The sequence below is a fragment of the Cupressus sempervirens genome, chromosome 9 (assembly GCF_028749045.1).
Source record: "Cupressus sempervirens isolate cs-2001-9-10 chromosome 9, ASM2874904v1, whole genome shotgun sequence".
Lineage (NCBI taxonomy): Eukaryota > Viridiplantae > Streptophyta > Pinopsida > Cupressales > Cupressaceae > Cupressus > Cupressus sempervirens.
Genome location: NC_143126.1, coordinates 165264590 through 165283100, shown reverse-complemented (window position 1 = coordinate 165283100; position 18511 = coordinate 165264590). Strand labels below are relative to the sequence as shown.

The following is an 18511-nucleotide window of genomic DNA, read 5'->3' as shown; positions in this document are numbered from 1 at the left end:
TATCTTCACATGAAATTATAACAACTAACCATCTTACCATTTCACAGAATTATAACAAATTTAACTGTCAGCTGACTTCGTGTGAACCTCAAAGGCTATATTTTAAATTAAGTCAAAAATTGGGATGTAACAGCTTCTATTGCGTTTTCAATCAACCCTTGTTCGCTTCGGGAGTAGTCCACCCATCCCCTTAAATGACAACGTCTTTCCTCCTGCTAGTGGAGAGACAAGGTTCGCACCACAGCTTCCTGCTCAATTTCTTCTTCTAGCACTCGCTTGGGGTATTTATTTCGAAGAAAGGGCATGAATTGGTTTAGGGCCTAGTTATTCTCCTTGGATTGTCCCGCTCCTCTAGTTCCCGAGTCCTTTTAGCAAACTATTGGAGTACTTGTTATCTTCTTCGTTCTCTCTTTGTTTCAGCTCTTTCTTCCTCCACACGTACCAAGTTCCTTGCCAACAATCGAGGGATCCGTCCAAGTAGATCATACATTGTTGCTGGTACCAAAAGTTCGTCTCATACCACGCTCTTGCGAACCGCTCTCTCTCGAGCTTCTCTTTGCACATACTAGTCAACAGAAACTTCCTAGGCCTCCATCAGATCGCGTGTCTGTGTGCTCAAAATGTGAGCAGACTTCTATGAGTCATTATATCCAAGATTGCTCAAGAATGAGGTCTCAAATGGCAGCTCATAACTCTCTATTCATAGAGTGCAAGGGTTTGTAATGAAGGCCCTCAGTTTTGACCTAGTTTGTGCCCATGCAAGTACACCATAAAATGAGAGATTCAAAGATCCAATACGCATGCAAATGGAGATGAAAGCTACTCTATATGATAACAATGCAAAAAAATGCAAGATCTAAACTATGAAAGCAAGATCTAAGTTAATATGAAAATGCATGGATGAGATATGATAATGGAAGTCATAGATGCATGAGAGAAGAAAACTAGAAGATAAAATTTCTCCACAAAAAGTTTTAGTATTCGAACTCTTTCAAAAATCGCTCTCCAAACCTACAACATAACAATAGCATAGAGTCTATATGTAAAATGAGGAGAGGACTCTCCTTTATAAAGAAGATTGGAAAAATAAATTAAGAGGCAAAAAGATTTAATTAAGGGTGGAGAAAGAATGATCCATGTGAAATAAAGAGCCACCAATGAGAAAATAGGAAAAGAATTAAATGGAATCTCACTTAGAAATATGTGTATTTAATTGTAGAGGAATTTTTAATTTTTATTTATTTTATTTCCTCTTTAAGTGGGGATTTATTTAATTAAAAGGGAGCAAGTTCTTTTAATTAAATAGGAAATATTTAATTAAATTAAAAGAGGGATTTTTCTCTTAATTAATTAAATGTGGATGAATTATTTAATTAAAAGAAAGGTTTTCTTTTAATTAAATGGGGATTTATTTTGTTTAATTAAAAAGGAGATTTTCTTTTAATTAAATAAGACTTAAGATAAAATGATCAACCTTAGAAAATGTTGAAATAATCGAATTTGATCAAAGAAATTGATTTGAATTGATTTAATAACATATTGCAAACCTTCGATTCAGGAAATTGATAAATTGATAAATTGAATAATGGGGGCCCATAGTCTAAGTGACCATTTTAGGGTGCATACAGTGTCAGCTAATCTTCTGTTGTTATTTCTTCCTCTTCTCCGTCATTGTTTGTTACTTGTATATGTGGTAGGCAGGGTCTTCCCATTACTCTATCCTGTCTAGCCAACGAGCTCCAGGTTTAGACTTAGGCAACGATGCCAAAATGTAGAATAGTTATCAAGTACAATGCATAGAACAATACAACATAGATTCACAAAATATAACAGAGACTAATAGAGCATTCATTACTTGTACCAATACACCAATATGGAAAGAGAATGTTATTTCTTTATTGATTACCAAAAACATGAGTACATCATCCAATACCAAAGTTCTTATAAGATGCCCGGTTGGTTGGGAAGACCAATCAACACATCCCCTTGCCTCCTAACTACCCATCCCAACAAAACAAACTAAAACTTAATTACAATCTTACTTTATTACACACTACACCCTTCATATTAGTTTTCAGGGTAGTGATGTCTTTGATCACATTTTCGAAAAATGGCCAAAACTTTCTTCTCATCCTCCTCAAATCACAAGGTACCCCATTTTGTTCTAGATAGAAGCAATGTTTCTCTGCATCAATTGAATTTTGATATTGATTTGATTTGTCTCTAAGAAAAGACATTTTGGCATCCTGAACTAATCTACCACAACATTGATAGAAAATCCTCCAAATCTTTTCATTCAATGGTCAAGAAACAAGTCCTTTTGCAATTGATGTAAAAAATAAGGATGAACCACTTGTTAAGTAGCATGGATCATTTTTTGCAAATGTACAAACATTGCCAATGTTATTCATGATTTCCAAATGCAGATTTGGATCTTATATAAATATGAGAGGAGACATGTCTCATGAAAAGACATGTCTCTATAGTTAATCATCATTTAGTTAATATATTAATAATATAAATAACCATATGTATAACTCATATTTAAGCATGTATGTAATATGTTATTATATTATTATATAATAATATATAATATGTTATTATATAATTATATAATAATATATAATGTATAATATATATTATATATATAAGATATTTATCTCAAAGATGATTTACCATCAACAAGGTATCTCATGATAAAATCAATCTAACAGAAGCTACAACCTTAACACTCCCTCTTAGCTAGGGAGGATTTATAGAACATGTTATGCTCTCAAGAATAAGAAGAGATATCGTCTCAGTATGATATTCAATTCACTATGAGGCTAAATTTTTCACCTTTCATAACACATAATTGAAGCAATTTCCATAACTTTAAAAACACCACCTTAATTATGGTCTATATGGTGTTCGACAAGATCTGGCCCAAAGAACTATAACAAGTTGGTTATCATGGTGTCAGACAAAATCCGGCCCAAAAAACCATGATAACAGGGCTACCATTTATAAGGTTGCCACCTTACAATGGTTACCTTCTGTCAGTTTGTTATCATGATTTTCAGTACTCTGAGACAACAATTTAATGAAGTCTTTCATGATAACATGTCTACCATTTATAAGATTGTCATCTTATAATGGTTACCTTCTGTTTACATATGTCAATGAAAGATCGTCACCTTTCATTACATATCATAACAACATCATGTAGTAACTTACATGATATCCACCATGAACCCACCTTAATTATGGTCTATATGGTGTTTGGCAAGCTCTGGCCCAAAGAACTATAACAAGTTGGTTATCATGGTGTCAGACAAAATCCGGCCCAAAAAACCATGATAACAGGGCTACCATTTATAAGATTGCCACCGTACAATGGTTACCTTCTGTTAGTTTGTTATCATGATTTTCAGTACTCTGAGACAACAATTTAATGAAGTCTTTCATGATAACATGTCTACCATTTATAAGATTGTCATCTTATAATGGTTACCTTCTGTTTATATATGTCAATGAAAGATCGTCACCTTTCATTACATATCATAACAACATCATGTAGTAACTTACATGATATCCACCTTTCATTACATATCATAACAACATCATGTAGTAACTTACATGATATCCACCATAGCTGCTACTAGAGGGTGGAACAAGGATTTTCACCTTAGACTTCTCACTTATAGAGGAGAGCACATTACAAGAAATTTCACTTAGAACTTCTCAAAGAAGATATCATTCACAAGGGTTGCATCTCAAAATTTCTCCTTCTGAACAATGACCCTGGGAAGTCGGATCCTATAGTTACTTTGTCAGAAACTCTCTTCACCCAAAGATGCTTGTCAAACTCACTCTGAATTTGATATCTAATTTTTTTAGTGATAAGTCATCACTTCCTCATGTCTATACATAGAAGTGGGCCTATCAAAATCATACAGTTACCCACATGTATTTCTAGACTCCCTCTAAGTATCAATCTTCTAAGCTCTTGTGTTACCTTTAGAAAAAGTGTTAATACTCTCTCTTAATCTAGAAGAATCTCATAATCTCAATCATCAAAGATGTTTGCTTCAAGAGCCTCACTTTATCCATCTTGATCATTAGGGCTTTTGGAGCTACTATCATTAGTGAATCTATCACAATGTGGTTTGCTCCCTCTGAATTAATATGATCAAGATCACCACAAGGTTGATTGTATCATATCCTCTATATGCTCCATTTCTTTAAAAGTTGCCTCTAATGAGTTGTCAGTCTCCCTTTGAATCTCAATCTCCCTCGTTTTCTTGCAAGAACATTCTCGAAGGAAAAGATCAAGGCATATAGCTCTTATAATATTTATTGGAAAAATATAAGAGAGACCTAGATTATATTCAATATAAGATCTTTCCAACATAATGTAGATAATTAGAAACTAATGTGATACTCTATTAATGATCCCTATTATTTCAATATAATAAATATCTAATTGATTTTATACATGCATATATTGCATCTTCTATATATATACTATAATCTAAATTTCCGACATATTATTTCCTTACATGATCAATATCTCAATTTATATCAAATATAATGTATATAAGAATTAAAATTATACTCGTACCTTATTTTACATCTTTATATTTTTTATGTCTCATAATTGACTTTCATTATTGAATTAAAGCATTATTATTATAGGCTTTCATATACCTAAATTTCATCTTTAAATACTTTATCAAATATTAACATATTAATTATGTTAGGAACTTAACACAATATATTATAATATAATGCTTACCTTTACGAGAGTCGATACCTGAGGCGCTTACCTTTACGAGAGTCGATACCCGAAGTCCCTAACAATCCTATAATAACTTAGTCTTTTGTTTAATATTGCACTAGCACCTGTTGTGGTATCATTGGCATTTACAGGCATATGAACCAATTAACAATTTGTTGGTATAACTTATCCAATGGTCTTCAATATTCAGACTGTGCTTTATTATTTTATTTTTCCTTATATCATTCCCACATGTACAAATGGTTAATCTATACATCTTTGTCCCTGTGTATTGAATAAAACTTCATCTTGTCTCCAATGCAATGTATTGAAGATGATAGGCTTCAATAGTTCCCTTGGCGTTTCAAATGTTTGTTGCCAATCGCTTTAAATTAGATAGTGAAGATAGCAAGGATTCTTGGCATTTTAGATTTAATTTTCCTCCTTGATTAAAAAATCACTAAAAATACTTTAGAGATGTTTGAGCAAATGCATTGAAGGTATTGCCACCTTGGGAAACAGTCTTTCCATTAATCGCTCTATTGTCAGCTTCTACAAATGTTATTGCTGACTCCCTCATTTGCGATGGCTTTGTTGTTAATAATACACATCATCATTGAATGTAATACTAAGAATGTTGAGTTAATTACACAGCATAATGAGTAATATTTCTATATGTTTTATTTTCTTTCTTCCCTTATACTATTCAAATCTCCTCCTCGAACATATGCCAAGCGGTCCTTCTATACTGCTCTTTCTACAACGCTTCAAGTCATCTATCATTGATTGTCATTTCATTATCAATAGTAGCGGCCATGTTGAAATGCAATGTCATCGACGAAAATTCTGATCTCTCAATCCATGCATTTGATCACTTATGTCTAGTATAACTATATATGCGACGAAGCAACATCTATTTGAAAATGATACTTAATTTTGATGATCCTTTTGAAATAACACCATTCTGTCTAGCTTGAGTCATTGTTGCTCAATTCTAGCCAACAATCTCCTTGGCCTACATTACCCAATCATCGCCAATTCAAGATTCTTGGTACTGAATGGGTCCATTATAGTTATATGATTGAATAATTCTCTATCCTAGGAGTGAATTATGCCTTGCTCTCACCCTGCACGCCACTCACCAAGGAAATTTCTTGTAGTGATTCTACTGTGTCTAAGTGTAGTCTTTTTGTTCTCTTCTAACCAATAGATGATGTGTAGATAGACTTCTCCCTTTTAGTACCAATGTTTGTTGCCTATTGTCTTTCTAATTATGCAGATGGAGACCCCGTATGGTTCCTTCATTCTTTGCTCCATTGGTCTAACCATCCATTTCACATATTAATGGCATTAATCAATCCTGTGGTCTTATCATTTGCAGATTTGGCTCTGATACCATGTTAAGTAACATGGATTGTTTTCTGCAAATGCACTAACATTGCCAATGTTATTCATGATTTTCAAATGCAGATTTAGATCTCATATAAATATGAGAGGAGGCATGTCTCTATAGTTAATCATCATTTAGTTAATATATTAATAATATAAATAATCATATGTACAACTCATCTTTAAGCATATATGTAATATGTTATTATATTATTATATAATAATATATAATATATTATTATATGATTATATAATAATATATAATGTATAATATATATTATATATATAAGATATTTATCTTAAAGATGATTTACCATGAACAAGGTATCTCATGATAAAATCAATCCGATAGAAGCTACAACCTTAACACCTCTCTGTGTTCACCAGCCCTAGGGAAAGAGGGAGGTAGAGGGGAGGGGGAGGGGGAGGCGGAGGGCGAGAGGGTGGCCCCAGATTCGGTATAACATCATCTTCATCAAATTATCTTTGCCACTGATATCCGCACAAACCAAATTCCTTTCCCCATTGTATCATCTCAAACTAAATCCAAACCCCCCAACTCTATGGCTTCCCCTTTCGCCCTTTTTCTCTTTTTATTCTTATCCTACCATAGACAAGGAGGCAGCTTCCTCTTGGGAATGTGATTCATTATCATCAGTCTTGTTGCGAGGTTTTCACACCATTGTCCCATTGGAAATGGGGAACCTTCTTTTTGCTTTAGCAGGAGTAGTGGGGTTCGATGCTCTTAGGTGGACATAGGTAGTCTTGGTAGAAATCTTCAAGTCTCCAAGTCGAAGAGACGAGTTTGAGCAATTTTGGCCTACTAGGAGTTCATGCCTATCAAGGGTGTAAGTGAGAGTTGGGCTAATCTAGTGAAGGATATGGAGTTGAAACCAAGTGATTTGTAATGAAATGAATTTGAACCTTTTGAAAATGCGTGTTCCAGTTTCAATTCCACCTAAGAGCGTCAAAAAAGGTTGTGGGAGGTAACAATGTTTTTCATTAAGTGATAACAAGTTTTGACGGGACCCTGAAACCATAGTTATGGGACTCGGACTCGCCTCTGACTCGAAAAGTCAAAATCCGACTTGGACTCAAACTCGGCCAGGACTCAGAAAATCAAAAAACCCATGAAATTCAAAGATTTTTAAGGATTTAAAGATTTTTCATGCATCATTTAGTCAATTAACATCAAATAACAATAATTGAGATAAATATAAGCTACTTAACACTCATACAGAATTTTGCATAGATCAAAAAAGTATAGTAGCGAATTTCTCAAGGAAAAAACTAAATAACATAATATAAAGTTAAACATAGTGTCACTGTCAAATGTCTACAATATATGAAATCCATGGAATCAAAAATTGAAAACATATATCAAAATATCAGCTAGAGTGTAGAAGACTAAGGTCCATAACTTCATAGTAGCCTATACCCTCCTATGAATACGTCTAAGATAAGTCATGGAAGACTCAAATATTGAGAAATATCTTTGTTACAGCTTATGTGCGCATTGTAGAGAACAACAGAGCTCTCAAGTATGTCTATCAATTTGCTTGGTGAAACACAACCTTTAACGGTAAAAGTCTTTTAATAACAATTATAGTTGGCTTACAAATTTTTGCCAAGAAAATGATAAAGGACATAGCCAGCAACACATATACATGTAAGTCTGAAAGTTAATAACTTTATGTACAACACTAAAGAGTTCTAACATTCATGAATACGTAAGTCTTAAAAATAAAAAAAACTCATATACATCATTATAGAATTCTAACACAAATATATGTAAATCTGAAAATATCTGTACAACATTACTCAACTCTACAATGCTGAAAGCGACTTCTTCATAATGAAACCCAGATAGTAACCAATATTGGCAGTGAGCCTTCAATTTGGGTAACTATCTTTCATTTTGAGATGCACGGGTATTCAGCTATGTAATTTTCTATAACCTAGTTAACGACATTTGAAGATTTAAACATTAAATTTCCTATAATATTCAAGATATTCAAACGTAAATTTGAAGATTTAAGATTTAAGATTCAATCCTTAATAAAAATTCCTGACATACCACAACATCAATTTCAGAATTAATATACACTGAAAAAATACCTTCTAGAAATCTCTATCTTTAAGAAAAAAGTTTTTAAAAAAATTTAACAAATATAAAAAATAAATAAATAAAAATTCAGAGAGTCCTAGGCTCAAGACTCGGCAAGTCCACGTGGACTCTGCTAGGACTCGGTCGAGTCCGAATCCAGAGGCCATTTGCCTCGGAAAGGCCGCCTCTGCCTCGGACTCACAGAGTCCCGAAACACTGCCTAAAACCCAACACAGAGCATTTTCTTAAACAAAGGGAGGTTACAATGTTGAATCCTGAAATTTGGCTCAATTAATTGTTTTAGAAACTCCCAAAATCTAGAATCCTTATTATAGCTCTTAAGTAACTAAAACCTATCTCAAACATTCTTTCAATATTTATATTAAATATAACTTAAAGTATAAAATGTAACATATGTTATATTTTAAATAAATAACTTTGCCCTCTGATCTAAAAAAATGACCAAGTTTGGATGAATGTAATGTCCCCTACTCGGAAGCTGTCAACTTTCAATGTTTAACGTACATTATTATGCATCTTATTTGAATTTTATTTTTTAAATGCATAATTCATAAAAAAATTAATAATTAACACATTTAAGCCTGATTCCTTCTTCTCTCTTAAACATGCCAACCTTAAGGAGGATGGAGATTTCCATGCCCCAAGCCAATCTACAAGTAGGCTTCCTCAAGGCATTGAGACTATGTGTTCATGCCAAAGTAATGAGAATCGGAATCGGCAAGGCCGAATCGAATTGTGAATCGGCCATGAATCAAAATCAAATCAACCACGAATCAGCAAATTAAAAAAACCCTTGAAATTTAGTGAATAACTTGTTTCATAAACCCTTTGCTGATTCAATTCACTGATTCACAAAAAGCCGTTTGGCTTGAATTGATTCGCCAAATCGCGTGAATTGCTGTGATTCTCATTACTATGGTTCATACCATCTCAGGATTCTCCCTCAAGGCATTGGAAGCACATATCCTTACCCATCTTGGAATTTACCTATCTTCTGAGGATTTTACTCTGCCTCTCCCAAAATGATAGAAACCTATTGTCTTAAGGACTATGATATATTAATATCTCGTGTATTATTCCTCTGTATATATATATATATATATATATATATACACACCATTCAATACATATATAAATTACCATTCACATATATTTCCGCTCATTTTTTTATTAAGTTATACTTTTGCATACATAAGTACATGCATACCGTACTTGACCAGTATCTTTGCTCGCGATGTTACAATCAGTGCTTAATATCCTTGTTCTAATGTGTCTATGCTATCCGCAGTTCCATTGTTGACCAATATAGTCTTCTGACCGTTCCTCCTCCTTCAGCAGTCCAATGATTATGGATTGACCTCAATTAAAACCATCTATGATCTGCTAAAGATGATAATCTTCCCCTGGTTACTGTTTTAACATGACTGTTATATTTTTGCAGACTGTCTTTATTTCCTCCTACACTGCTTCGTATTACCTTAGAAGGTAATTTAGCCAAAATTTATTCTTCACTACGCTCTGCTGCTAACTCGGTGTTGGCGGCGCTTGTCATTCCATGCCCTATTTCTAACCCATCAAATGGGTAAGACATCAGTGACTGCAACCATTGGCTAGTCAGAACTGAAACGAGGTAGTGTATTACTGATATCGATGAATATTATTTGTTCCCTTGTTTAATTAATACGTTGCTTTGTTTACTTTATTTTATATACAGGCTGCTTGTTATCTAAGTCAATGATAGACCATCAAATTCTTTGTCTATATTTGTTAATGCGCTTCAGTAATGATTGTATAATTTTTAATTTGTGAATAAAACATTTATCGATATAAATTTTACAGTGTCTATTTAATAATAAATGTTTACTATGATTTTTTATTAATGAATATCTCTAGTGTTATTTATGTATTTATTATTAACAATATATTTACTATCAATGACTATTGTATATATAATGAATATTTACTAGTTTTAATTAGGTAATTATCATTATTCATTTTTTATTATATATGATTAACATATTATTTATTATTAAGGAATTAATCATACATAGGATGTGATGTGTGTTTTGCCATAAATATATCAATTGATGGCTCATGACAATCAAGAGAGCAAAGGATGGCAGAATTCCTCTCATCCTAGGAATTCCACCCAAGGTCAATTACTCTTATCCCAAAACTTCATCCCAAGAGAAAACACCAAACATCAAGGCAATTGAAATGATCAATTTAAGGTAGAAGAGGAGTTTCCAAGCATGACAAGGAACATGAAGGGTGGCGGAATTCCTTTCTTCCAAGAAATTCCATCCTTAATCTTTCCTCAACTCCTAAGATCTCCGCCAATGAAAACACTGAGCTGCCTCCATGAAGACAAATAGCCAAGGTGTGAGGATTGAAAATTGATAGATGGAGGTTGAAATGATGAGGGGGAAAGGGATAATGATCAGATTTTTTTTTCGAGCAATGAAAGTGGCTTGAAAAGAGGTCAGAATTCCTCTATTCTTTGGAATTCCACGCATGATTATTTCTCTCTGACCAAAAACATTGCCCCTGTAATGAAGACAAGCCTTGATGCAAATCAAATGTTGAACTAGAGAGGAGATGATTAATGGAGGAAGTCAAATGCTGAAGGTTGAAGAAGTTTAAAGATGAAATGATGAGGATTTAAAATTCTGGCCCATGAAATTCCTCTAAATCCAAAATCTCTTCCCCCCTCAACATGAGATCCCTTGCAAAAAATGATTAATTCTACGATTTGGTGAGATTAATGGCAGTAGTTAGAGATGAAATTTAATAAAATTTGAAGAGAGAAATCAAGTTTTTAGGTCAAAAATGATGGAAGATCAAGTCTGGTTTAAATTTGTGTAATCCTAGAAATTTTGCCATGAATTCAAAGAGCAAAATTGGTTGCAAAGCAACAGCAAAAACCCTTCTAGCCCTTCAAAATAATGAAATCTGCCAAGAACTTGTGAATATATCAATGAAATAAGGTCTCTAAAGAGGGCAGAATTTTTCACGAGAGAAATTTCATTCCTTAACTCACAAAATCTCCCCCATGGGCTGAGAATGAAAGACAAAAAGTCCCAAACTTGTGCAGTTTCAATGGATAACAAGGTGATTCTCCTCTTCAAATTGCCAATGGAGCTTTTTAGTGCAAAAAGAGCAATATGGAGCTAAGAAATGGCTTGGCGGAATTCCTCTAATCTTAGGAATTCTGCCCAAGACTTTTCCTCAAAACTTAAACTCTCCACCTTGGAGAATTTTAGCAGCAAGAGCCCCAAAAAAATCAAGATTTTAAATCTCAGATTTTTAAAGCAAATATAAAATAGAACCAAAGGAGGTAAATCGATTCACTAAAAAGTAAAATCAACAATCAGCTGAGGCAAAAAAGGGGCGATTATGTGCTTAAAAGGAAACAAAATTAAACTTAATTGCGCCCCCACCCAATTTCATTGGTCCAAGAAAGTCCAAGTCGGACCAAGAAATGGACCTACCCCTTCAAGTCATTTGTCTCCTGTATAAAGGAGCCAAGGTCAAGTCATTTCCACATCACTCAAAACAAATATATCTCTGCTCTAAAAGCAGCAAACTACTCTTGATACAGTGGCGATTTTCTCCTAAGTAGCAGTGAAATTTTCTTGAAGGGAAGCAAATTATCGTTGGAGGAAGCAAGTTATCTAAGGAGAAGAAGCAGCATACCTTGAAAGGGAGGCAGTAAACTACCCACTTGGCAGAGATTTTTCCATCAAGACAGTGAACTATTGAGAAGATGGAGCGAACTATCTTGAAAAGACAGCAGATTGTCTTGTTATCAACAATTTTGAGACATCAAAAGGCAACGATTTAGAGCATTAAGGCACACCCCTTCCTAAAATCAGAGATAAAGAGGGTAAAGAGAAGTGAAATCCGAGGATGACATTGCACTTCGAAATCATCCAGATTCCAGATTTGAAGTGAATCCACTCCAAGTTGAAAGATTGGGATCATTCTATCAATGATATCAAAGCTCAGGATTTGCAAGAAGAAAGAGAAATTTGGTCCTAAACTAAGAAAAATGCATGATTCTAAGAAAAATGCATGATTGCAATGCATTTTGCCTCCTTGTTTTGATGTAGAGGAAAAGTGGAATCTAGATGCAATTTCATTTCATGAAAACTTTAAAGATTCCTTTGTTTCATACTTATCAATTTCGTGAGCTTCACACAATTTCTCTCTTGTTTTTACAAGGTAATGGTTGGACAAGAAGAAGCTTGGAGAGCAAGGAGGTGATGGCAGGGCCAAGTTCAAAACTTCAAGCAAGAGGATGCTCGAGGACTTCAAATAGGGAGGTTCAAAATCAGATTAGCAAAGTGCAAATTTGAAGATCAAGATCAAGATGGAGTTGAAGAAAGCAAAGAACAAGGAGACAAGAAAAATCAAAATCTACCAGTGGAGAAAATTTTCATCTTGTATTTCCTCATGAAATCATTTTGAAGGATCCAAGTACATAAAGGACTTCACCACTTAAAGAAGTTCAAGATTCAAATTTGCAAGAACAATCAAGTTCAAACCATAGAAATAAGAAAATTTTCAAGACCGAAGACGAAAAAAAAATTGAGAATGAAGCAATTTGGGAATATGCCATCACAATTGGAGGCTTGACAATGTTAATATCAAGAGATTTTTTTCTCATCACAAAGAATTGATCAAGTCTACAAGATAAGGTTGTTGAGGTGGCACCCATGTGTCTTCTAGCAATTAGAAAATTTCAGTCACACAAATCTAATCACATTCAATCATATTATGCCATTTGTACAATTTTCTCATTGGCTCTCAACAAAATTTTAATTTTCTTATTAGCCCATAGGGTGGTGCCTTCAATCTATTGTTAAGTCGCCTCCATGCCTTGTAGGCGGTAGGGAGATGTTAGGGAAACCATTCCTTCATCCCAGTTCAATCCTCTCCCAACAATCTAAAGAGAAGGATGAATGAGAGACAAAGCGAAACTTCTCTGCTCTAGGTTGGTGACCTCTCCTTTAAGTCTTTCGAGACTCACCTCTTCTTGGATGGGACATTCTAAGTCGATTGGACATAATCCCTCTCTTCAAAACAAATATCACCCCAAATCGATAAATGAAGACCAATAGATCAAATGCAGAACATAAGTTGAACATTCAACTATCAATGTCAGATTGAAAGGATTGAATCACTCAAATGTTGTTCCCAGTCTTCCACCTTCCTACCTTAATTAGGCGGGGAAGGAGGCAGTTGACCTTTTTTCATTCTTGCCTCTTGTTGCGGTGATGGTGCATTTCGGTAAGGATAAGGAGAAATCAGCTCTAAATACACTTAAGGAGCAGCCATGCACTCGACAATTAATCCTACTAGAATATGTTGTCGCAAAAGGAAGGTGTGGCCCCTATATATATATGGCTCCCATGTCCAGTTTGAGAAAGGTGGTGCATTTCAATAGTGTGAATTGGAACTTGACCTTGTAGGTTTAACCTAGCTTACTTAGCTAATTAAATTCCATCCATCCCTCTCCCGATACATTACCCTATTGCCATTGGAATCTCAGGTTCTGAAGGATCTTGGCCAAACATGACTTTCTTTCAAGTTTTCTTTTGAAGGTAGCTTCTGAACAAATGAAGAAGGCACCCATGCATTCGAACTAAGTCAAGTAACATGATAATGGTGTGACAACCCTAATTAGGATTTGTAATGGGTAAATCTTGGACCTTGATCTTGAATTGATCTTGGCCCTTCACTATAATTAAGCAACTATAAAGGGTCAAGGCCTTCTTACTTGTAAAGGGTTGGAGATTTCAGATTCATTGGAGAGTTAGTTAGCTAGTAGCAAAAGTAGAGTAGGAAGAGACTTGTTGAAATTGTTGCCATAATGCTATCAAAGTAGTTGTTGATTGATTATCGGTCTTCATGGCGGATTGCTTGTGTTGCTTTGGAGTATTGCATGGTTTCTTCAATTCCTCGTTTAGGATTTCATTTCATGTTAAGTAAAACTAGAAATAGAAGTAGAAGTAGATGAATGGAAGGTATTGTTGAATTGTAATTAATAGTGAAGCTAGTGTTCGTACCTTTTGGTACTTTTTGATTGTAAATAGCAGTACAAGGTTAGTCTAGGCCTAAATTGCAAGTGTTTAACTTCTATTGGAGATGTTCATAGGGTATTTGGATAAATATTAACAATGTGAAAATCATTCATTCATCTGTAGAAGATGACACCCTTCTATGCCTAGTTGAAATAAGAAAGAAAGGATCAGTTCGAGGCTCAACCCATCATCAACATATCACATCATAAAAACTGACTAAAGTCCACAATTAAGAAGGAAACCTGAGGTTGTCTCATTTGATAATACAATCCCTATACATTGTTTAGCATACAAGCAAATATGTTTAGAGAGAGTTGGAGATTTGGTATTTCATCTTGGAATGCTATGTATTCGATTATATGTTGTAGTGGAACAGAAGTCACATCAACAAGTCTACTACTTCTCATCTTCAAATTCCTCTTCATCAAGTTCTTTGTCCATTTCATCCCCTGAAACATCCTCGTTTGTCGAAGGAAAGAAAACACTCTTCCAAATCTTATCATTAGAGGTGGAAGGAAGAGTCTTAACATGGTCCATGATGAGGACTAAACCCTCATGCAAAAGAGGGTCCCTTGCATTTTGGTATGTTCTTTAATCCCTAGCTCTAATGAGGTAAGTAGATAATATGCAAAAGAAACCTTTTTCTGTGCTAAAATGATTCAACGAAGAGAAGTAGAAATCGAACAATGTGGTACATCTACCATCTAAGGTGCTAGTCTTCTTGACCAGCTTCTTGCTTTCCTTGCCTTTGATAAAGTTCTAGACTGCAACTTCAAAAGATTTCCTTCTCTAAAGATCTTTCTCCCCTCCTTCGAAAAGCCTATCACTTCCGCAATGAAATCTTCTATGACTTTGACATTCTTGCCATAGACGATGAGCATTCTATCCCTTCAACCTTTGAAGAACATCTTTGTTATCTTCGGATCAGAACCATGGAAGTGTTCTAGGTACGAAGTAATTCTTCCCTAATGGTTCCTAACATGTTCATCTTGCCACTCATGGAAAAAACAAGCTAAGAGATCACAATCAGTAACCTACCCCCACACCGAGATCACCAACTTCAACACCCAGAAAATCACCTATTGTTTACCCCAAAGGGAAAACCATGTCGAAGAATTGCCCACAATCTGTGTAGTAATCATAAAATGACAGGGGCAATCAATTTTCTCTATAAATTTGACTGTCACTTGAACACCAATAAGGATATTGGGAAGGACAAATAAATTAAGAAACATTGCCATAGTGACTATTGAAAAAAACATCACTTATGATGTCTTGAACATTTGGCAAGAAAGAGTCATTCCACTACTCAAAGAGCACATTACTCCTTGAGACCCCTATGTTGCCGCATGAATCTATCAAGGTGTCCCCTTCCCTTAAAATGTGGAAAATATAGAGCTTCTCAAAAGAACTAATTAGTATACGTCTATAATCAATTAAGGTCTCAATAGACCAACCAGTCTTTTAGATATTCTTCGAGCATTGACTTACATCAAGGGAGGGTCACCTTTGATCCACACCCTTTTATGTCCCTCACAATGAGAAATTTTAAGGCCATTACAAGCAATGGCCACTTCAGCAAGTAATTAGTCTAGATTCCTAGAGGAAGTGCCACTGTTGACAAAAGACAACCAAATTCATCCCTCAATAATCTTCCACAGCCAGCTGGCCCCAAACCTCCCTTGGCCACCCGATTAAAATTGATTTAGGTCCACCTAGGAGGGGGAATACGGTAGACTACATTGACTGAATATTTTCATCAACTACAGCAATAGAGTCCAAGATTAGGCGGCTAAGAACAAAACCATTTTACTGGGTTGCAATAATCTTTCAAAGGACAGATTGTAGCCTAAGAGCCAAAACTTTTGAATCTCTTTTTAGAAAAGGTGACCAAGGATTTCTCTTTCCACTAAAGAGTTTTTTTGCTAGATGGTATTTCATGTTTGGTTTATGTTTCGGTTTTCTAGATAATTCATTATTCCGATATTTCCTGCTAGTTTCAAATGAAATTTCCCCAAAATAACAGCTGAGTAGAATGTTGTAGCCTCAGTGAGCTCATTCCTTCAAGGAAATGTTAAATTTTCTTGCTAGTATCTATAGAGAAATCCGGATAGACAACCTCCATAGAATCACAACCAAAACCTAGGCCAAGTATGCATTGCTTGAAAGTGAACATCCATCAGTATAGAAGAAAGACCATGGGGGAAAAATCTAACATCTAATTATTTCTTCCAGAAGCAATTTGCATTTCATAATGCTATTCCATCTGCTATAGCCCTTTTTGTTCCAAAGAGGAACACCCAACCATGCGTTCAAGCTCAAAGAAAACAAATTACTATACATGATGACAACCATGAGACCATAGTTCATCTCCTACAACTTCGTGGTCAACATTCCTAGATAAGCCATGTTGATTCCCAAATGGCCCTTTCAACCAGATAGGCAGACTGACAAACGTACAAGTATACATAGTATGAACCATGAGACCACATTAAAAAATATATATATCAAATGAGTGGCTAGAGAAGTCATGAAACAATGTTTTCCAAGAAGTAGCAAGCAAATCAAACTTGATTGTAAAACAACCATTGTCAAATATAGTTGAGATAGTATTTGAATAAATCAACTCCGTAGAAGTCTTACAAGCATTGACAAACACACTTAACTTCAACTAGTATTGGAATAAATAACCTCCATATAAGTCCTAGCTACAGGTAGTTCTAATTGATACTATGCAATGATTTATCTTCCTAGTTTTGATTCACCAATTCCCGCACATAGGTTGATTAGCAAGGTTAATATTACCTTCAAACTTGGCCCTAAAGTCAAAAATCAAGGATACAAGATTTTAACAATATCTAAGGTAAAAGCAAGTATACCCCTCCATGTGGAGATCTTCTCAAGTGCCACATTAGCTTCTAAGTTGCTAAGAACTTTCAATTATCTTTTTTGCCTACTTCATGCCTTTTAGCCCGGTGAAGTGCCAAGCAGACCAGCCATTCAGGCTTGCGTGAAACAAGCCCATTAAAAAAAAGTCTTCTAACGAAACAACAAGCATTAAAATAGCATAGATTTATACTAAATATAGCTGTAAATTTTATCAGCACTTTTCCTTTCGGGTGTAATAGCATATATTATTAAACAAAATGAGTTCATCTCTCGGTTGGACCTATGCTTAAATTATAAGAGATAAAACTCTTATTTTTTTCTATTCTTAAACGAAACAATTTGAATTCAATTCCTCTTGCTTCAAGACCAATGTCCAAATCTCAAGAGATCCAAAAAGAAATAAGTAAAATAATGCATCAACCTAAAAAGGTAATTATATATTATTAAACAAAATAATCTGAGTTCAATTAGGGAAATGCAAGTACCCCCCTCCACACGGAGGATCTTCTTAAGTGCCAACTTAGCTTCTGAGTTGGTAAGAACTTTCAATTACCTTTTTTCTTTTCACTTCTAGCCTTTATCCCTGTGAAGTGCCAAGCAGACCAGGCAATTCAAGCACGTGTGAAACAAGCCCAGTAAAAAAATTGTCTACTAATGAAATGGCAAGGATTAAAATAGCACAGATTTATACAGAACATATCTATAATTATTATCACTGCTCTGCCCAAAAGGATTTTGGTGTACGGGCATATATTATCAAACAAAATGAGTTCGATTCCTCTTGACTGGAGACATATGCTAAGAGATAAAAATAGTGAAAAATTTATTCCTAAACAAAACAATTCATGTTCAATTCCTCTTGCTTGGAGACTCATGTTCATATCTCAAGTGATGAAAAAGAATTGAGTAAAATAATGCAGCCACCTGGAAAAGTAATTATATATTATTAAACAGAGAAATTTGAGTTCAACTCCTCTCCGCTGCAGGCCCGTGTTCAAATCCTAATCGACGGCCAAAATGAACTCAAAATTGAAGCACGCGCACATCTTAGGTGGAATTTATATTAGTAAAGAGGACCTGAAGATCCGACAATGTCTCGGATGCATATGCAGTGTTATTTAATAATTGATTGAAAATGAAATTATATAATAGTCTAAATTTCAATTAACTAATAAATTTACGGAAATACCAGCATATTCATCAAGGCATCTAAACTGAAGAATGTCCTCAAAATGGACAACTCGCCGAATTAAAAAAACA

General features: G+C 34.7%; 1 protein-coding gene across 1 annotated transcript in view; it reads right to left on the bottom strand.

Annotated features, from left to right (window-relative positions):
* The window catches only part of LOC149538023 (uncharacterized), a 98113-nt gene that overhangs the window by 79115 nt on the left and 487 nt on the right, over window positions 1–18511 (bottom strand). The gene's annotated exons all lie outside the window — the stretch shown is intronic.